General features: G+C 46.7%; 1 protein-coding gene across 3 annotated transcripts in view; it reads left to right on the top strand.

Annotated features, from left to right (window-relative positions):
- The window catches only part of LOC139057849 (annexin A4-like), a 106187-nt gene that overhangs the window by 25857 nt on the left and 57614 nt on the right, over positions 1-22716 (top strand). Inside the window, exon 1 of one of the 3 annotated variants that reach the window (XM_070536602.1) lies at positions 19915-19992. The exons of the other annotated variants lie outside the window; for them this stretch is intronic. The gene's annotated coding sequence lies outside the window, so the exon portion shown is untranslated. Of the gene's footprint in view, positions 1-19914; positions 19993-22716 lie in introns of those variants that run through there. 3 annotated transcript variants of the gene reach the window in all.

Raw genomic sequence — 22716 nt, 5'->3', positions numbered from 1 at the left:
CTAATCTAGACTGGAATAAATACACGTGTCCCGAACCTGAAGAAGGACACACCAGTGAAGTTGTCATGAGATATGTGTGCAGTGCTAACATTCTGTTGACGAACTTTTGTAGTCACATGAACGGCAAAGTCTTTGACGCCGACGGTACATCAAGGCAGAAAAGCTACTGCGAAGAGGGCAGCACCGTGACTTTTCAATATAATCCATGCTCCTTGTCATCACGTATCCGGAATTTTTTCTCATTCCTGAGGTTGAGCCATATCTGTTTTTTTTACGGATGGGCTAATAAAGCAGCGCGAAAATAGCTTTGCATAAATAAAATAATCTTGGAACACCCTTAATGTTCTTCGGGCCACCTGTTCAACTATGCCTATAAAAAAAGAATTGCGCTCCGGTTAAGGTTGCACATAGGTGCGCGATCCCTTCATTGCGCTGAAGGGATCGCACTGAAGCACACCTGGGATCGCGCGATCCCAGGTGCGCGATCCCTTCAATCGCCGAGCGCTCAGGCCTTCTCTTGTCTATGGGGTGTTCGCAGAACGTGGCCCCCTCCCTACCCACTCCCCGCAGGGGCGTCTGCGCAAGCAGGCGTTTGGTGTGTGGCGACACCACGGACCCGAGCACACGAGGGTTGGACCCTCCCGCGTGTAGCCGTGCGCGGCTTAGCCGTGTCTGGGGAAAGGGGGATCCTGGGGGTTGAGCTGATGCTGGGTGATTGGACCTTTATGGCCCCCCGGCGGAGGCAACACACCCCTTTGGCCTCTGCTTCACATAGACGGCACCCCCGGACTGACCCACCCGGGGGAAATCGGCAGTCGCCTTTTCCTGTCCTCCTCTCCAATCTTCGTCTTTCTCTCTCGTCTTTTCATCTTTCCTGTCTTCTCATTACTTCTCCTCACTTCCTAGTTTCCCGGCGGCAAGGGTTAACCTTGTGTAGCTAGCCACCCTTGGTTATGCTGTATTTGGTTATAGCAGCGATGTACGGCTGGTGTTGGCAGGGTTTCTCTAGCAGGAACTCCTGTCACGTCCCCCTGTTGGGCTCCATGGTGGGTGGTCGGCATCGCGGCCGAAAACCCTACTGAACTCATGGAAAACGCTTTTCCTAAACTCCCTGATCGCCCTCACAAACGAGGGCGCACCGAAGATCTCTTTCAGTTTTTCGGACGACAAGTCCAGAACTTTCCTAAATATCATGTGATCCACTCAGAAAACCCAGACAAACTAGTGCGTAACATCTCACCGTTCCTCGTTTCGAAGTCTTTAACTGAAGTTTTTGGAACAGGATATAAGGCGTCGAGAATGACAAGTGGTGATCTTCTCTTGGAGCTCCTCGATAAGAAGCAGTACGAGAAACTGCCGAAACTTGTCTCGTTTGGCGAAACCCAAATAACAGTATCTCCGCACCGTACCATGAACACCACCCGCGGCGTTGTCTCGGACGATGACATGCTAGAGCTCACTGAAGCTGAACTCTTGGAGGGCTTCAGTGAACAGAATGTAATAAATGTTAAGCGAATTAAGATCAGGCGAGACGGTAAAGAGATCAACACGAAACACCTTATACTCACGTTCGGTTCAAGTGTCCTCCCCGAGTCCATCGAGGCCGGTTATATCAAACTTCGTGTCAGGCCCTACGTGCCAAATCCTCTCAGATGTTTTAAGTGCCAAAGGTTCGGCCACAGTTCACAGAACTGTCGAGGCCGGCTGACATGTGCCAAGTGTAGTGACACTGAACATTCCTCCGAAACATGCCAGAAGACTCCACATTGTGTCAACTGTGATGGCGAGCATGCCGCATACTCGCGCGCCTGCCCGTCCTGGAAAAGAGAAAAAGAGATTGTGACAATCAAAGTCAAAGAAAATATATCTTTCAAGGAGGCACGTAGGCGGGTGTCATACCTGTCTAGGAGCAGCTTTGCCGATGTGGCGCGTAAGGGGGCAGCGTCGCAACGGCCTCCGGCGGCTGTCAGACCCACAGGCAGTGAGTCGGCAGTTACGCCATCTGCCCCCGCGGCGGTTGCAGCTAGCGCTGCTCCGCCAACCGAGGAGAAGGGACCATCCACCCCAAAGGTTGGTGCAGCCGAGGCTGCCCCAGCCTCCGAGGCCCCTTCCAGCGCTGGGAACGTCCAGCGCAGCCAAATTCCTCAGGAAACCCCATCGACCTCCGGGCTGGTGGGCGCAGGGGTCTTGCCCTCCAAGGCGGGACTCCCTCTGAAAACATCTCGCTCGCAAGAGCGCTTGTCCGGCGCCTCACACGAGGCAATGGACATTACACCTGACCCCAAGGCGCACCAAACGCCTAAGGAGCGTCGAGAATCACTCGAACGCTTCAGAAAGAACAAAACACCTATTACAGGGCCTCGAAAGGGCTCTGTACTATAAGGCATCCACTCCGTCTCCGTAAACACAGCACCAAATTCACCTTAAACATGGATACACAAATCATCCAATGGAACATCAGAGGTCTCCTTAGAAACCTTGATGATTTGCAAGAACTCATCCACAAACATAATCCAAAAGTGCTGTGTTTACAGGAAACTCACTTAAAATCTAAACACACAAACTTTCTCCGTACGTATCTTACGTTTCGCAAAGATCGCGATGATGCCGTCGCATCATCGGGTGGTGTTGCGATTCTTACTCATAGAAGCATTGCATGTCAAAATTTACAGCTACAAACGCCCCTTGAAGCAGTGGCGGTTCGAGTTGTCCTACTAAACAAACTCATCACCATTTGCTCCCTTTACATACCCCCGCATTACCAACTGAACAAACATGAATTTCACTCCTTGATCGATCAATTGCCAGAACCTTATGCTGTTCTTGGCGATTTCAATGCGCACAGCTCCCTGTGGGGCGACTCTCGTATAGATGCGCGAGGTCGCCTTGTTGAACAGTTCCTTTTCTCTTCTGGAGCGGGCCTTCTCAATAAGAAAGAGCCCACATATTACTCTCTTGCAAACCGATCCTTTTCGTCAATAGATCTTAGTATCGTCTCCCCGTCTGTACTGCCTGAACTTGAATGGGAAGTTACCGACAACCCTTACGGTAGCGACCACTTCCCTATACTGCTAAGATCATATAAAGAAAACGAATATCCACCATATGCTCCTAGGTGGAAGATTGAGACAGCTGATTGGGAGAAATTTCGATCTCTAACCAGTATCTCATGGGCTGACCTGTCTTCGTTAGGAATTGACGCAGCAGTCGAGTTTTTTACAGCATTCATAATAGATGTCGCATATAAATGCATATCAGAAGTAAAAGGCTTGGCCTGCAAACGGCGCGTCCCATGGTGGAACGACGATTGTAGGATCGCTCGTAAAAAACAGAACAGGGCGTGGGGGTTGCTACGCGCTTCTCCCACTGCAGAAAATCTAGTCAACTTTAAAAAAGTAAAATCCGAAGGCAGACGAACCCGCCGACAGGCCAGACGAGAAAGTTGGCAGAAGTTTCTATCAAGTATTAACTCGTTCAGAGATGAGGCGAAAGCCTGGAACAGGGTCAATAGGATAAGAGGGCGACAAGCACATGCACTCCCTTTGGTAAACACAGAAGGTGATACCCTACAAGATCAGGCGGACTCACTTGGGGAGCACTTTGAGAGCGTGTCAAGTGCCAACCATTACTCGCAATCCTTTCTGAAATATAAAGAAATAGAAGAATGCAAGCCACTCATCAATAAATGCCGACAGAATGAACCATATAATTGTCCATTTAGTGCTGCCGAGTTGAAAGCGGCCTTGAGCGCATGCAAGAGTTCCGCACCAGGATCTGATAGAATCTTATATGAAATGCTCAAAAACTTACACAATGACACGCAACACACACTACTTACACTTTTGAACACCGTCTGGGATGCAGGGTACCTTCCAACCGCGTGGAAGGAAGCCATTGTAGTCCCTGTTTTGAAACAAGGCAAAGACCCTTCCTCAGTGGCAAGTTACCGCCCGATAGCCCTCACAAGTTGCCTTTGTAAGGTGTTCGAAAAAATGATAAATCGGCGACTTATCTTTTTCCTTGAACAGAGCAAAATTCTTGATCCTTATCAGTGCGGCTTCCGAGAAGGACGCTCCACAACTGACCACCTTGTACGTGTAGAAGCAAATATCCGGGACGCATTTGTACACAAACAATTCTTCTTATCCATATTCCTTGATATGGAGAAGGCGTACGATACGACGTGGCGTTACGGAATCTTAAGAGACTTGTCAGAAATGGGCATCCACGGTAATATGTTTAATATAATAAAAAGCTATCTGTCAAATCGTACCTTCCGGGTAAAAGTCGGCAATGCACTCTCACGTCCTTTTACGCAAGAAACGGGTGTACCCCAAGGAGGCGTGCTCAGCTGCACGCTATTTATCGTGAAGATGAATACGCTTCGTGCTTCACTACCACCCGCCATCTTTTACTCTGTCTACGTGGACGACATTCAAATAGCTTTCAAATCCTGTAACCTCGCAGTCTGCGAGAGACAGGTACAGCATGGCCTGAACAAAGTGTCAATGTGGGCAGACAAGAATGGGTTTAAGATCAATCCTAACAAAAGCTCTTGTGTTCTTTTTACAAGAAAGAGAGGACTTATCCCAGATCCTTGCATAGAACTGCGTGGACAACAGATACCTGTAAACAAAGAACACAAATTCCTAGGTGTCATACTTGACTACAGACTCACCTTCGTCCCCCACATTAAACATCTCAAAGAAAAGTGTCTAAAAACAATGAACATAATCAAACTTCTATCCCAGACTACGTGGGGTAGTGACAGGAAATGCTTAATGAATCTCTATAAAAGCCTCATTCGATCACGACTAGACTATGGCGCCGTGATTTACCACTCTGCCGCCCCAAGCGCACTAAGGATGCTAGACCCAGTCCACCATCTAGGAATCCGTCTGGCCACTGGCGCATTCAGAACGAGTCCCATACAAAGTTTATATGCAGAATCGAATGAGTGGTCTCTTCATATCCAGAGAACATACACCAGCCACACATATTTTCTGAATGTCCACGCAAATCCTCAACATCCCTGTTTTAATACCATTCATGACATGACATATGCTACACTCTTTCGCAATCGTCCCTCCGTAAGACAGCCTTTCTCGCTGCGTGTGAGGGAGCTTAGTGAAGAAATGCACATTCCACTCCTCGAGCTTCGCCTAATGCATCCAGCCAAGCTGCTACCTCCTTGGGAGTGGCAGCTCATACAATGTGATATATCTTTCATGCAAGTAACAAAACACGCTCCAGAGATTGAAATCCTAATGCATTTCCGGGAACTCCAGCACAAATACTCCTGCACGGAGTTCTACACAGACGCATCGAAGTCACACGACGGGGTGTCCTATGCAGCCGTTGGTCTATCCTTCTCGGAATCCGACGTACTGCATCCGGAAACTAGTATCTTTACGGCTGAGGCCTACGCACTGCTGTCGGCCGTAAAGCATATAAATAAATCACAACTCCAGAAATCAGTTATATATACGGACTCCCTCAGTGTTGTGAAGGCCTTGATGTCATTTTCCAAGCACAAAAACCCAGTCATCAACGAACTCTATTCCGTCCTATGTAAAACGTATATATGTAACCAGCATGTCATCATATGCTGGGTGCCCGGTCATAGGGCCATTGAAGGCAATGTTCTGGCGGACCAGATGGCCAGATCAGTTGCATCGTATTCTGTAAATCCTACCACAGCAGTCCCTGTCACAGATCTGAGGCCCTACTTGCGCAGAAAACTGCGGAACTACTGGCAACGCTCGTGGGACATGGAAACAAACAATAAACTGCATGTAATCAAGCCACAATTAGGTTTCTGGCCTCCCGTAACAAAATCCCGCCGGACAGATGTCCTATTCTGCCGTCTAAGAATAGGACACACTTTCGGCACACATAACTTTTTACTCACTGGAAATGATCCTCCAACTTGTGGTAGATGCGAGGACAGGCTGACCGTCCTCCACGTCCTCTTGGAGTGTCGGGAAGCCGAATACGAAAGAAAGAAACATTTTCCCTTAGCATACCGGCAGCGCATCCCCCTTCATCCCGTTATGTTACTCGGCCCAGAACCTTTATTTGACACCAACGCAGTCCTAAGTTTTCTGAAAGATGTTGTCTTGCATGTTTTTAGCCCACATGTTCGTAGCGGGTCCTCTCTTCAGAGGATACCGCCGCGATAGCTCTTTAGTATAGCACATGCCTCTAGGCCCTTGTGTTTCAAGGGCTCTGGCGAGGCAGCAGTGCTTTATGTAATTTTACCATCCTATATATTTTTATTGTGCATCATTCTTCTACGATGGATTTTAATGTTCATAGTATTCATCATTAGTCATCGCCATAATTTTATAGTACATAGATTTTACGCACTTTACTGCGACTATTTTAGGCCACTTTACAGCCAAGTCACATCTTCCATAATACATCCTTAACACTACCTCCAGTCATGGCGCTCTTTGGCCAAACCTGGCCCTTGCGCCACAAAACAACATACATCATCATCATCATCCCTACCCACTCCCGACTCCCCAGATCATTGCGCGCGACGGTTTTCTTGAATGCGTGCACGAGACTGCGCCGCCATCGCCGGCTCACTCTCGCGCGCTTTCACTCGCACATACAGCACATAATAATATATGGGGTTTTACGTGCCAAAACCACTTTCTGATTATGAGGCACGCCGTAGTGGAGGACTCCGGAAATTTTGACCACCTGGGGTTTTTTAACGTGCACCTAAATCTAAGCACAGGGCGACGCTTTTGTCGCCCTTGGACTTTATGCTGCACCTCACGGTGACGGCGAGTGCGACGGCAGAAATATGCCTGGAGTGTCCATATAATTGCTATCGCAATAAAATTGAGAAGCGTCGGCCGGATGCGCTGAGCACTGACGTTCTACCCGGCACCGGTGGAAGAGAGATGATGATGATGGTAATGATGATGATGATGATGATGATCTAAACCCAAGCAACCGATATTCAACTTCTATGCGGAGGAACAGGGCATCGAACGGCCAGATGGAAGCTGGTTGTTGCTTGCCTGCTTGCTTCCTATTTATGGGGCGTACACGCTAAGGGGATCGGCTATGAAGCCGACGGTTAAGCGGCCGGTTAGGGGGGGGGGGATACACTTGAAGGAAGAAGTCCACGTGAGGGATCAGTTGAAATTGTGCATTGGTTTAAAGTAGACAAACAAAATTTCTTAGGAAAACGTGTGGTTTTTTGAAAGGAGAACATTCTAGAAGGTGACAAATTTTAATCCACTTAAATTGGAGTTTCCTAAGGTAATAAATAATGTATCAGTAAGTTAACCATGGAATTTTCATTCATGGTGTCACGCTGTTTGCATACTGCGACGCAGCGAGCACCTTCTCGTTTCGGAATTTGACCTGGCCTCACACCGTGCGCGTTATTCGCACCATGTTTGTACCAATGAACTTTTTTTATTCTGCGGGCGCTACGCAAGGAAAGTCATCATAAAAAATAGTCCATCATAAGAAAGAATCGAGGATGGCTTATTAACATATTAAAAATACATCTTAGAGTGAATGAATTTTTATTAGAAGTTATAGCCACATGTGCTCATTGATAATGCGGAAAAAAAAAGCAGAGAAACGAAGCTTACAGGTTTTGACACGTTTATCGCTTTTATGCCTTCCACCTAAAATCAATGTGAAAGATGTGCCTACGGCGCGCACCACGCGCCAGACGCGGCATAGTAGAGGAATTTGGCCTCAACCGATTCGCCGGCCGCCGGTGGCAAAATTTCCTCTGGTCACAAGCTTGGTTGTCAGCCGAGTGGCATACAGCCTCCCATACTACAATCCCATCAAGAGTGAGGTACAACAGGTGGACGCGATTCTACGCAAAGCCTACAAAACCGCACTCCACCTTCCCCAGAACACCTCAACCGAAAAGCTCCTAGCCTTAGGACTACACAACGCCTTCGACGAATTGAAAGAGGCGCAACTAGTCTCCCAACAACGCAGACTACAGCAGACCCCATCTGGCAGGGAGCTCCTGAAGAAACTAGGCTGCGCCGATCAACTGCAAGAGATCCAGAGGACCGAAACAATTCCGGACGAGTATCGCAACACTCTAAAAGTAGCACCCATACCCTGGAACATGGATCCCAACCTCCACAAAGCACGCAGAGAAGCGAGGGCTGAATACCTACAAAAAACACTAGCACCCCAAGAAACGACGGTATATGTGGACGCAGCCACATACGCCAGAGCAGCGGGGCGGAGCAACAGCAACGCGGTAGCAACGGTGATTTATTCGAACCTACGCGAGATCACCAGCGCATCACTACAAGGCTGTACGATAATCGAGGCTGAAGAAGCGGCCGTCGCTCTAGCGGCAGCGGAGGGATATCGTTCTAAACGGTCTTTAACAATCCTTACAGACTCGCAAACAGCGTGCCGCAACTACCTACGCGGCAGAATAGGGCACGGAGCGCTCCGCATACTCCGCTCCGGAGACCACATAACACAAAGACAAACAAAAGAAGAACCAATTAGGCATACAATAGTATGGACGCCGGGACACACGGGAGTCGCAGGGAACCAAGAGGCGGACAGGATAGCTCGAGGGCACACTTATTACCGAGCATCCCACGTAGGCGACCTCGAGGAGACCGAACCTGTACCCCAAGACTATTCGGCGATACTAAATTACTACAAGGGCTGCAGAAAGCGGTATCCACCACCGCACAGCTCCCTTAGCAGAGAGGACTCTGTCGCGTGGAGGCAGCTACAAACGGGCTCTTACCCGAACCTACACGTACTCAGCAAAATTTATCCGACACAATACAATGACAAATGCCCCTGGTGCCACGAAACACCCACGCTGTATCACATAACGTGGGCATGCCAGAAGATAGACGTGGCACCCGTTATACCAAACCCGAGTGCGGAACAATGGGAGGGAGTGCTCTCCAGCGATCGCCAGGTCGACCAAGAAGGTCTGATTCGGCGAGCACAACTGGCAGCAGCATCCAGCGGAGCCCTGGACTAAGGGCAACCGACCGTTGTGTTAGAAGATGAACGATTCCATCTGAAGACCGCAGAAGACCAGCGAATCTAGAGCTGATAAAGTTTTTCACTCACTCACTCACTCTCTGGTGAGTATGCTACGCTAATCCTGCCATTACATGGTGCCTTCAGTCAGACAAAAAAAGCGGCTAGTGCCGATATCCATGCTTGCGAAATGGCGCTTGTAGTGCTGACCTAAGCCTGACGCATAGAAACCGTCGCGCCGGTCTCGTCAGTGCTGCTGCCTGGAACATCGTCTTACAGCGTCGGTCCGACCTCTTGCCTACTGGCGACAATGCCACCACGCGACACCAGTAATGCACGCACGCATAGATTAATACACAGAAAATATTGAGCAAATTTAGAGCAAAATTGAGAAAAGGTAGTCGGTTAGGTTTAGGTCAGTGACGGTGCAGTAATAGAGTCATTGGCAGAAAGAACGAAAAAAGGGATTGGAACTCTTCAATCTGCAAGCTTATGCGCTGCGCGAGTGATTCTGCCGCTGGTAGCTTGTTGTCGAGTCGGCTGCCCGAGTTCGGCCGCCTTTATGCATGCGTCACCGCACGTTACGAGTAACTGATTGTGGTGGCATACATTAATAAGCTTCTTACGCTATTTGCGATGCGCGAACACTTTGTTCAGACATGCCCCCCTAAAAACAAGGGAAATAATGGAAGCTTTTTAGACGTTCTTGGAGGGTGACAGATGACGCAGTCAACCCTCGATATCATTGTCACAGGAAGAGGTGTCTTACCTTCGGGAGTTCATGAAAATCAGTTCCTGATTAGCAAGCTTTGCTGTTGCCACGTGTATGTTATTTTCGTGTTCTCGTACACATTTGAGAGGTTGGTATTCTCCTTTCAGCGTAGTTTTCTACTTATTCTGTTCCTTTGGAAAAAAAACTGTTAGCTGCGGGTTGCGCCCGTGTTTGTCGTTTCTTGTACCCTTTTGTAACTGTTTTGTAGCCTTGTAACTCTGTTTCTTGTAAACTTTGCTTGATTCCTGGTAGGCCCCCTCGCTGCTGTGCAAACATTTGCTTGACAATTTAGATGATGTGCTTCCCACCCCTATTTTGGCCTGACCACTGCCACCCGCAGTGGAGATGTCAACCGGAAGTCATGAGCATGTTTAATGTGCATCGGCATTCGTTCCATCGCCGAGACAAAGGCCATCTTTCTTTTTCGAGTTGGTTTCTTATGCGATTCCACGACAAAGCGGCTTAAGGTTTTCCAAGGAGGCCCGTTCGATAGGGTGAATTCGTGAAGCGCGCACATCGAGCGACACTTCTGAGCTCCAAGCTTGGGAAAGAACAAGCGGGGTGTTGTGACCACCGGTGTCTGTAGAGGAAACCATCAAGGCGTACAAGAACTTCAAATCAAATCAGTTTATTTTCATCTCAAGGATGAGGACAGGCTCGGGATAAAAGTGATATTAGTCACTTGAGGAAAACCCGAGCCTCCCTGATACATGAAAAGCATTGAGGACAGAAGAACAAAATTTATAAATAGCAAGAAGGGGTTAATATTTTATACAGGTCGTAATACACATAGGTTCATCATGAACTGAATATATAGATGCACAGATTCCTTTACGGTTAAATTACGCAGTACAACACACGAAGACAAATTACAACATACACTGAAAGCTTAGTTAGCGATCAATAATATTGCGATGATTTCATGATAAAAGTGTTTCCCGAATAAAACGTGCTCCAAATTCTTCAATTATTATCCTTTTTTGATTAGTTTGTTTAATAAAACAGGAACAGTGAAACGAAGCATTTGTCCGCCAAAGTGTGTACTGCACAATGGAATGACCCAGTGTTGTTGGATCAGAAGCAGAATGCTAATCGCAGCCACTGATGACGAAAACATAAACAGTTAACTTTTACGACAGTATGACTGGGGTTTATATTGACCGGACGTTCAACGCGGCACGAAAACACACAAGTTGCAAAGTTTGTGCCTATGCCCTACGGCATTATAAGGCTCTCGGAATGCTACCGAAACAGTAAATTATTTGTAGAACCGTTGGACAACCGTGCATTTTTTTTTTAGTGTACCAGCTGAACATGAACGGTGCGTTATTTTTCGGATATTGTCGGTTGCACTAACGTGCAAGCCTTGTGTACGTCCGTGCGACTGTGTTTTGAAGCATTTTTCCGGCCGTACATTTTAAAAAGCGCGGAAGCTTTATCATCGGGTTTCAACGGTCTAATCTATTGTGCTTGAAGAACTATGCATGCAACTCCTTTCTTGTGCAACAGAAACAGTTAATCTCATTCATTCGATCCCGCCTGCGGCAGTCGCATTTCGAAGGTGGCTAAATGCCGAAACACCCGAGGCACCGTGCAACAAGCACGCACGGTTGCCATTTATATTGGCGTGGTGCATGAATTAATATATTCAAGACTGTCGATTATATATTTACGCGGCGCGCCAGGCATTTGGACAGCACGGCTGAAAATTCCTCTCTTGAACGTGCGACGTTCGTACAAACACTCCTTAAAGAGTAACAGATCGAGTGCTGCATGCCTTGACGTACGCCGTTGAAAGCCGTCGTTCAGGATTTCCTTGCCTTCAATTAGGCATAGGTTCCTTCTCTTCGCAGGTCTGGAGGCGACCCACCATGTCTGCTAAAGATAGCAATATCGATAGCTAGCCCTATCGCTGCCTTTTCCCGCAGCCGAAGAGAATAAGCTCGGCGTGCTACAACACCGACGCGTGTTCGGCGATCATGATTAGAGCCCCTCCATACACGTTTTCGTCGACCAGGTGAAATCTCTGTCTCGGCAATGGATGGGCGGATGTTATGAGCGTCCCCTTTGGAACGGGGAGGTGGGTCGCTACACCAGAGAGCGTAAACTTTAATTTCAAATCAGCTACAAGCTTTTGTTATTATACTGCCTAATGTCCTACCTAGGTTAAAAACGAAAAAAAAAACACGATGAATTCTCTTAACCAAAATTTATGACCCCCTGTTGTGAACTTTGTTTTTGTACGTCTCCGTTATATTTTTTTGTCGTTTCCTTACTTTTTTTCCACCAATATTCCAATCGCCTCTTACTATCTCTATTGCAGACATGTTTACTTTTCCTCTGCTCTCGCTGAACCCAAAAGCTTCAAGGAGGCCAGTGGCGCCTAAATAGAATGCTAGGCAGACTTCTTCATATTCTAACAAGACATTCTCCATTGTTTCCCTAGCTTTACCGCAGGAAGTGCATGCTTCTTCTTCCTTATTATATTCCGATATATAGGTGCGTGTTCTAAGGCATCCTGGTCTCGCTTCGAAAAGTATTGAGCATCTCTTTGAGTTATCATAAATTGTTTCTTCTCTAATTTTGTTTTTTTTTTCCTCTTAAGTAGTTACTCATGGCAGGTTTCTTTTCCATTGCCGCCACCCACGATATTTTTTTAGCTTCTCTGACTTTCCGGTTGACATTCTTTGTTGCTGTTTTGCTCACTCTACATGCCGCATACTTGCTGGTAAGCTTTTTAGTTCCTTTCTTCCACTGTGAATCAATGTTTTCCCTGTACAGATACCTAGACACTCTTCCAGCCCATTTACTTTATTCCATATTTCTCAGTCGTTCTTCACAATGAATTTTACTGCGAGCTTCCCTCACTTCAAAACCATTCCAGCCCATATCACCCTGCACAGCTTCATTTGCAGTCTTCCCGAGAATGCCCAAAGGCCCCACTGACCTTTGGTTCTCGTCGAGTTCTGATTGTACACCTGATTTCATGCAAACAACCGCATTTTCAAAATTTCATAAGTCCTGGAACCATTACATCTTTTCATATACCCTGGAGCACCTCGTACGTATTGTATCTGCATAGCACTCTGTGCTTCATTATGACTGCATTTCTCTTCCCCTTTAGTGTTATTGTTCTTTTCTGGGTTTACATATATCCATTGCCTTCGTTTATCCATATACCAAGGTATTTATAATATTTTACCCAAGGTATTTCCTGGCCCTGTATTGCCACTGTTTGTTTACGGTTTTCATTGAATATCTAACACCTGATTTTATAACACTAAATTTCAAACTTAAATACTTGCCTTTCTGTGCACAGCTATTAGCCAGAGGGTGCAAATCACTTTGCACAGCTATCAAGACAATGTTGTCCGCAAAAAATAAACCTGCAAGCTGCTGCTTTACTACTGCACCAGCCTGTTTGTGTGCGAGATTTAACCCAATATTACTTCCCTCTAAGGCCCTCTCCATCCTCACCATGTGCATCATAAACAGCAATTGGGATAAAGAGCATCCCTGCCTCAGTCCCTTGTTGATATCAACTTCCTCCTCGCTCTCAATCTCTCCCCATTCAACGCAAGCAGTATTTTCTAGGTAAATCTCTCTCAAAAGCTGTAGACCACCGTCACATAAGGGTTCCCCTTCCAGAATATTCCACGAGATGTCGCGGTCTACTCTGCCATAAGATCCTGTAATGAATAAAAAGGGTACACATAACGACCTGCTTTCTACTCTTGATATTTCAATAAACTGAGGAAGAGCAAATAAATTATCTAAACGCCTACTTATTCTGAAGCCATTCTGATGTTCCCCCAAAATGCCATTATTCTCTGCCCATGCTTGCAGCTTTAACTTGATTGCCTGCATTGCTAGCCTGTACAAAAACGATGTAATGATCAATGGTCTGTACGAGTTAATTCCATTTCTCCCCCTTACCTCTAAAAATTAAATTGATTCTACTTTGTCGCCAGCTGTGTGGTATTCGTTTACCTTTTAAAGTTTTTTTCCACTGCTTTCACCAGAGCTTCCTTACGTTTTGGTCCTAATTCATTAATCAGCCAAACGGGAATCTCAATCTAGCCCTGTGGCTGTGCACTTAGGAATTTAGAGAGAAGTGGTTGTTGAAGGGAAAGGGAAAAATTGGCGCTATTTTCTGCAGCCCTTGCGGCATCACTGCTCAGCGTCAACAGGGGTGGGGCGATAGGAGAGGAATTCACTTTTCGGCTTTCTTCCAGTTTAAATTTGTCAGCAGCAGCTCCTGTCCCATCTGGTTCTCTTTCATGCTGCTTTTTTCTTAGAATACAGCTCGTCCACGTGCTTCGCCAAGCGCAGGATTAGTCCGGTCCCTTTCCTGCTTAGAGGCTCATTTACCCCACCTTCTCCTATGGCAAGGTAGCGCACGTGGGCATTTTCCGCGAGCTTTGCTTTTGTTGGCTCCATGAGAGGATGGAGTGTCCGTCCTGGAAATGTCCCTACCGTCACTCTTTTATCGCCGTTCACCCTCTCCACTATTGCTTCTGGGCACCTGGCCAAGTTGCAGTCGCCGGCTGTAATCACCATTTCACACTCTCCTGCCTCTCCCTGCTTTCCTTTGTCCTTTTCCGACAGACTGGGACTCGACAAGGGCCATTGACCCATGCGCTCTCGCTTTTTCCGCGTGCGGGCCTCAAAGTATGGTGTGGCGGCCATCATGGATCCCCTCGGGCGTGTGCATTGCGAATATGGCAATGCACACGGAGTGTGTTCTGAACAAACCGATTTTATTAACTGCGACAAACTCTGTGATGCCTTCATAATTAAAAAAATTAAATTATGGGGTTTTACGTGCCAAAACCACTTTCTGATTATGAGGCACGCCGTAGTGGGGAACACCGGAAATTTCGACCACCTGGGGTTCTTTAATGTGCACCTAAATCTAAGTACACGGGTGTTTTCGCGTTTCGCCCCCGTAGAAATGCGGCCGCCGTGGCCGGGATTCGATCCCGCGACCTCGTGCTCAGCAGCCCAACACCATAGCCACTGAGCAACCACGGCGCTTTATAATGCAGAAGTATCCGCTGCTATAACTGTGAATGGCGCGATTAAGGGAGCCGATGCAGTAGACCGCAGTGCGCTTCTCAGAGTGGAAAGCGGGTTGAGCAGCGAAGGCATACTAATTTAGTTTTAACACACTCTGCATCCATTCCAAACGGTAATGTCATCTTTGAAAACCATCGTAACACACTGATGCAGAGCAATCGCCTCAGAGACGTGTTTTCGGAGCCGCCACGCGCAGTTTACCGACGATCATAACATTTACGCGACATACTAACGTCTTACAAGACCCATTCCCATAGCCTGTTATCCTTGCAACAAATCACGGTTCAAGGTTTGCGCTCGCATGACAACTTAGCTAAGTGTTAAGAGCATCGCGTCAAATTTTATCCTTACGATAAAAGGCGACGTCGATTGTCGCGCGACAAATGTTATCTATATGCTAGAATGCTCTGCGTGCAAAGTAGGACAAACGAAAACAACCCTTAGATTGCGTTTCAACTATCATCGATCGCATGCTGCGAGCCTTTCTAATCTTCCGCTATCCCAACATGTCCTTATCTCGGGCCACTCTTTTTACAAGACAACCGCCACCGTACTTGAATCTGGTTTCAAAACGCACCACGAAAGGGAAGTTCGCGAATCCTTCCTACTCCAATAATTTGCTGCCGTAGCTTCTGCGATTAACGAGAACCCGGATACATTGACCGTTTGTCCGCGAAATAGAGAATTGCATGCTCGTTTCCTTCCGACTTAACAGCTCGTTTTTCATCGCATCGTGTATGCCACGTCGCCAGAATATCTGTTCGCACACCCGACACACACGCAGGCGATTCGCCCCAGGCAATTCGCCCCAGGCAATTTTCTGGTTGCTGATGTGTCATTTCATTGCACTTAACTTCGGATGAGCAATGTTCATCAATAATTGGTGTCCTATTTTTGTCAAAACTTGTCTGCACACATGGAAAGCATATTTAGCGCCAGCGAACAAGGACAGAAAGGAGACGACACCGGAATGCGCTAACCTCAATAACTTTATTTTCAGGAAACAACCGCCTATTTACCCATGCACAGTGGCGCCACATCATCCAAATTTCTAATCATAAAAAAAAGCCGTCTACTTATCTGACAGTCGACCGAAGGGGCACTAACAAACGTATCACTATTCCAATAGATAGCCTGAGCCTCAATAACCTATCGTGAAAGGGGCCTATGGTACAATTCATCACAAGTTACCATCGGTAAAAAGATACCGATGCATAAACTTAAAAAGACAAACATTGGCACAAAACGATGAAATTTGCATATGTACAGAAAAATGTAAAAAAAAGTAAAACGAATTAACAGTTAAGCATTGCATAAAAACAGCAAGAAATATTACATGAACGCAGCAAGGTACTTTGCGTTGAGACGTTGTGGCCATACATTGTGGCCACACGTTACGCCAAACTTGTGGCATAACGCGTGGCTATACATTTAAAACGTAAACGAACTGGGATTGATAACTACCCGTGTACTAACTCAACCCTACTCACAGTGTGGAGAAAATGCACGACCAAATTACTGCAAAAGGCATCATGATTTCTGAGCGAAGCAATGCTATTCGGAAGGCTGTTCCAGAGACGGATAGCGCGAGGCAGTGGTCTGCGCGATGTGAAGACGTGGTGTTTCAAGCATGGTAGGGATAATCCGTCAGAGTGAATGAATTTATGGAATAATGACACCAATGCAATATCATGGCGAGTACTCAACGACTGCAACGATAGTTCGGCTTTGATCTGCGTAATGCTACACTGGACGCTGTAATTATGAGCAATGAAACCGCTTGCCCTATTCTGAATGGTTTCTAGCGCTTCAATTAGGTGATGCTGGTGTGGAGACCAAATGGGAGACGCGTACTCAAGCTGGGGTCGCACGAACGTTAAGTAGGCCGTTGTACGCAAGGCAGATGGAACACTGCACAAATTCCAGTGCAAAAAAAACCAAATAATTTGGATGCATTGGCAGAGACACACGTAAGGTGCTCAGACCATGATAGGTAAGGTGTAAGGTGCGCGGCAAGATACTTATATTGTCTCGTTGGGGATATAATACTATTGTTAATGTGGTAGATAAACTGCAAGTTAACAGGTTTACGGGTGAAAGACATTGTCTTACATTTTGACAGGTTTGGTGCCATGCACCATGTAGTACACCACTGGTTCGCTGTCTCTAGGTGTCGTTGGAGCGCTATATATGATCATCGCTATTGGCTACTGGACGGTAGATCATGCAATCATCGGCGAATATTCGTATGCAAGACGTTATGTTGTTAGGCAGATCATTTCTATAGAGTAGAACCCACAGAGGCCCCAAAACGTTACCTCTTGGCACACCAGAAGTAACGTTAGATTTGGGGGAATCGAAGTCATCAACGGAGGTAAATTGCTCTCGGTGAGATAGAAAGTTACGTAGCCATGGCAATGTGCAGGAGTCTAATTTTAACGCAGATAATTTCGATATGAGGCGGCAATGTGCAACACGATCAAACGCTTTGGAAAAGTCAAGCAATAAGCAGTCAGTCTGTAAGTAGCGATTCATGTTAAGACGGATATCTGTTGTGAATTCGAGTAGCCGTGTCTCGGACGAACAGCCTTTCCTGAAACCGTGTTGAGTGCGGAAAAAGAAAGTGTTCGAAATCTGGGCGGCTCGGCCGTCCCGGAGCCTTCTGGCTGTACCTCCCTCCCCCCCCCCCCCTTCGCCCCGAGCTACGTCACGCAAAGGAGGACCACGTGGAAGGTCCAGAAGGTCCGTGCAGCGTGCTACGAAGCTACGAGCTGCGCACCTGTGTTGAAAATGAGGCTTGGAAAATACGATTAGTTCCGGGAACCCTCTCGCTCCTGGGATAGCTTCGGGGTAGGGAAATGCTGGCATGCTGCGACATGCTTCCGAGCGCACTTTTTTTTTTTCTCGATGTGAATGGTGCATGTAGTCTCTGCGCTCGTGTGTCCGACAAGCCTTCATTGCCGCGGAATGTGGCTTAGGTTCATGCCAGGATATGCCTAATAAGTGCTACGTGCCCAATTGCTGGATCAATTACAAATCGAGGCCGAAAAATCATGTGTTCATGTTTCCGCAAGGTGAATGACAGAATATTGGGTGCCTTGCTAAGACAAAGAAGAGAAAAACTGGAACCATGCGATATAAGGCAGCTGGTTTTCTTATTTTTTTTGCAAATAGTGGCGCGAATATGTTTCGTATCTCAATTGCTAAACTCATTTGAGGTGTTGTAAATATGTGGACTGCGGTACTGTATGTAATAATGCCTCGAAAGCGAAATTATTCTTTTAAAGCCTAATCTAGACTGGAATAAATACACGTGTCCCGAACCTGAAGAAGGACACACCAGTGAAGTTGTCATGAGATATGTGTGCAGTGCTAACATTCTGTTGACGAACTTTTGTAGTCACATGAACGGCAAACTCTTTGACGCCGACGGTACATCAAGTTAGAGAAGCTACTGCGAAGAGGGCAGCACCGTGACTTTTCAATACAATCCATGCTCCTTGTCATCACGTATCCGGAATTCTTTCTCATTCCTGAGGTTGAGCCATATCATTTTTTTTTGTTTACGGATGGGCTAATAAAGCAGCGCGAAAATAGCTTTGCATAAATAAAATAATCTTGGAACAGCCTTAATGTTCTTCGGGCCACCTGTTCAACTATGCCTAAAACAAAACTGCGCTCCGGTTAAGGTTGCACATAGGTGCGCGATCCCTTCATTGCGCTGAAGGGATCGCGCTGAAGCACACCTGGGATCGCGCGATACCTTCATTCCGGGATCGCGCGATCCCAGGTGCGCGATCCCTTCATTCGCCGCGAGCGCTCAGGCCTTCTCTTGTCTAGGGGGTGTTCGCAGAACGTGGCCCACTCCCGACTCCCCAGATCATTGCGCGCGACGGTTTTCTTGAATGCGTGCACGAGATTGCGCCGTCATCGCCGGCTCACTCTCGCGCGCTTTCACTCGCACATACAGCACATAATAATATATGGGGTTTTACGTGCCAAAACCACTTTCTGATTATGAGGCACGCCGTAGTGGAGGACTCCGGAAATTTTGACCACCTGGGGTTTTTTAACGTGCACCTAAATCTAAGCACAGGGCGACGCTTTTGTCGCCCTTGGACTTTATGCTGCACCTCACGGTGACGGCGAGTGCGACGGCAGAAATATGCCTGGAGTGTCCATATAATTGCTATCGCAATAAAATTGAGAAGCGTCGGCCGGATGCGCTGAGCACTGACGTTCTACCCGGCACCGGTGGAAGAGAGATGATGATGATGGTAATGATGATGATGATGATGATGATTTAAACGCAAGCAACCGACATTCAACTTCTATGCGGGGGAAGAGGGCATCGAACGGCCAGATAGCAGTTGGTTGTTGCCTGCCTGCTTGCTTCCTATTTATGGGGCGTACACGCTAAGGGGATTGGCTATGAAGCCGGCGGTTAAACGGCCGGTTAGGGGGGGGGGGGGTACACTTGAGGGAAGAAGTCTACGTGAGGAAGCAGTTGAAACTGTGCATTGGTTTAAAGTAGACAAACAAAATTTCTTAGGAAAACGTGTGGTTTTTTGAAAGGAGAACATTCTAGAAGGTGACAAATTTTAATCCACTTAAATTGGAGTTTCCTAAGGTAATAAATAATGTATCAGTAAGTTAACCATGGAATTCTCATGGTGTCACACTGTTTGCATACTGCGACGCAGCGAGCACCTTCTCGTTTCGGAATTTGACCTGGCCTCACACCGTGCGCGTTATTCGCACCATGTTTGTACCCATGAACTTTTTTCATTCTGCGGGCGCTACGTAAGGAAAGTCATCATAAAAAATAGTCCATCATAAGAAAGAATCGAGGATGGCTTATTAACATATTAAAAAATACATCTTAGAGTGAATAAATTTTTATTAGAAGTTATAGCCACATGTGCTCATTGATGATACGGAAAAAAAAGCAGAGAAACGAAGCTTGCAGGTTTTGACACGTTTATCGCTTTCATGCCTTTCACCTAAAATCAATGTGAAAAAGGTGCTTCCAGCACGCACCACACGCCAGAGGCGGCGTAGTAGAAGAAGAAGAATTTGGCCTCAACTGATTCGCCGGCCACCGGTGGCAAAATTTCTCACTGGTGAGTATGCTACGCTAATCCTGCCATTAAATCGTGCCTTCAGTCAGACAAAAGAAGCGGCTAGTGCCGATATCCATGCTTGCGAAATGGCGCTTGTAGTGCTGACCTAAGCCTGACGCATAGAAACCGTCGCGCCGGTCTCGTCAGTGCTGCTGCCTGGAACATCGTCTGACAGCGTCGGTCCGACCTCTTGCCTACTGGCGACAATGCCACCACGCGACACCAGTAATGCACGCACGCATAGATTAATACACGGAAAATATTGAGCAAATGTAGAGCAAAATTGAGAAAAGGTAGTCGGTTAGGATTAGGTCAGTGACGGTGCAGGAATAGAGTCATTGGCAGAAACAACGAATAAAGGGATTGGAACTCTTCAATCTGCAAGCTTGTGCGCTGCGCGAGGGATTCTGCCGCTGGTAGCTTGTTGTCGAGTCGGCTGCCCGAGTTCGGCCGCCTTTATGCATGTGTCACCGCACGTTACGAGTAACTGATTGCGGTGGCATACATTAATAAACTTCTTACGCTATTTGCGATGCGCGAACACTTTGTTCAGACATGCCCCCCTAAAGACAAGGGAAGTAATGGAAGCCTTTTACACGTTCTTGGAGGGTGACAGATGACGTAGTCAACCCTCGCTATCATTGTCACAGGAAGAGGTGTCTTACCTTTGGGAGTTCATGCAAATCAGTTGTTGATTAGCCAGCTTTGCTTTTGCCACGTGTATGTTATTTTTCGTTTTCTCGTTCACATTCCAGAGGTTGGTATTGTCCTTTCAGCGTATTTTTTTACTTATTCGGTTTCTTTTGAAAAAAAAACTGTTAGTTGCGGGCTGCGCCCGTGTTGGTCGTTTCTCGTAACCTTTTGTAACTGTTTTGTAGCCTTGTAACTCTGTTTCTTGTAAACTTTGCTTGATTCCTGGTAGGCCCCCTCACTGCTGTGCAAATATTTGCTTGACAATTTAGATGATTTGCTTCCCACCCCTGTTTTAGCCTGACCACTGCCACCCGCAGTGGAGATGTCAACCGGAAGTGATGAGCATTTTTAATGTGCATCGGCATTCGTTTCTTCGCCGAGACAAAGGCCATCTTTCTTTTTCGACTTGGTTTCTTGTGCGATTCCATGACAAAGCGGCTTAAGGTTTTCCAAGGAGGCCTGTTCGATAGGGTGAATTCGTGAAGCGCGCACATCGAGCGACACTTCTGAGCTCCAAGCTTGGGAAAGAAGAAGAAGCGGGGTGTTGTGACCACCGGTGTCTGTAGAGGAAACCATCAAGGCGTACAAGAACTTCAAATCAAATCAGTTTATTTTCATCTCAAGGATGAGGACAGGCTCGGGATAAAAGTGATATTAGTCACTTGAGGAAAACCCGAGCCTCCCTGATACATGAAAAGCATTGAGGACAGAAGAACAAAATTTATAAATAGCAAGAAGGGGTTAATATTTTATACAGGTCGTAATACACATAGGTTCATCATGAACTGAATATATAGATGCACAGATTCCTTTACCGTTAAATTACACAGTACAGTACACGAAGACAAATTACAACATACACTGAAAGCTTAGTTAGCGATCAATAATATTGCGATGATTTTATGATAAAAGTGTTTCCCGAATAAAACGTGCTCCAAATTCTTCAATTATTATCCTTTTTTTGATTAGTTTGTTTAATAAAACAGGAACAGTGAAACGAAGCATTTGTCCGCCAAAGTGTGTTCTGCACAATAGAATGATCCAGTGTTGTTGGATCAGAAGAAGAATGCTAATCGCAGGCACTGATGACGAAAACATAAACAGTTAACTCTTACGACAGTATGACTGGGGTTTATATTGACCGGACGTTCAACGCGGCACGAAAAGACACAAGCTGCAAAGTTTCTGCCTATGCCCTACGGCATTATAAGGCTCTCGGAATGCTACCGAAACAGTTGATTATTTGTAGAACCATTGGACAACCGTGTGTGTTTTTTTTTTAGTATACCAGCTGATCATGAACGGTGCGTTATTTTTCGGATATTGTCGGTTGCACTAACGTGCAGGCCTTGTGTACGTCCGTGCGACTGTGTTTTGAAGCATTTTTCCGGCCGTACATTTTAAAAAGCGCGGAAGCTTTATCATCGGGTTTCAACGGTCTAATCTATTGTGCTTGAAGAACTATGCATGCAACTCCTTTCTTGTGCAACAGAAACAGTTAATCTCATTCATTCGATCCCGCCTGCGGCAGTCGCATTTCGAAGGTGGCTAAATGCCGAAACACCCGAGGCACCGTGCAACAAGCACGCACGGTTGCCATTTATATTGGCGTGGTGCATGAATTAATATATTCAAGACTGTCGATTATATATTTACGCGGCGCGCCAGGCATTTGGACAGCACGGCTGAAAATTCCTCTCTTGAACGTGCGACGTTCGTACAAACACTCCTTAAAGAGTAACCGCTCGAGTGCTGCATGCCTTGACGTACGCCGTGGAAAGCCGTCGTTCAGGATTTCCTTACCTTCAATTAGGCATAGGTCCCTTCTCTTCGCTGGTCTGGAGGCGACCCACCATGTCTGCTAAAGATAGCAATATCGATAGCTAGCCCTATCGCTGCCTTTTCCCGCAGCCGAAGAGAATAAGCTCGGCGTGCTACAACACCGACGCGTGTTCGGCGATCATGATTAGAGCCCCTCCATACACGTTTTCGTCGACCAGGTGAAATCTCTGTCTCGGCAATGGATGGGCG

This window comes from Dermacentor albipictus, chromosome 3 (assembly GCF_038994185.2).
Source record: "Dermacentor albipictus isolate Rhodes 1998 colony chromosome 3, USDA_Dalb.pri_finalv2, whole genome shotgun sequence".
NCBI classification, from domain to species: Eukaryota; Metazoa; Arthropoda; class Arachnida; order Ixodida; family Ixodidae; genus Dermacentor; species Dermacentor albipictus.
The sequence above is the reverse complement of the archived record's forward strand: the minus strand, read 5'-3'. Positions and strand labels throughout refer to the sequence as shown.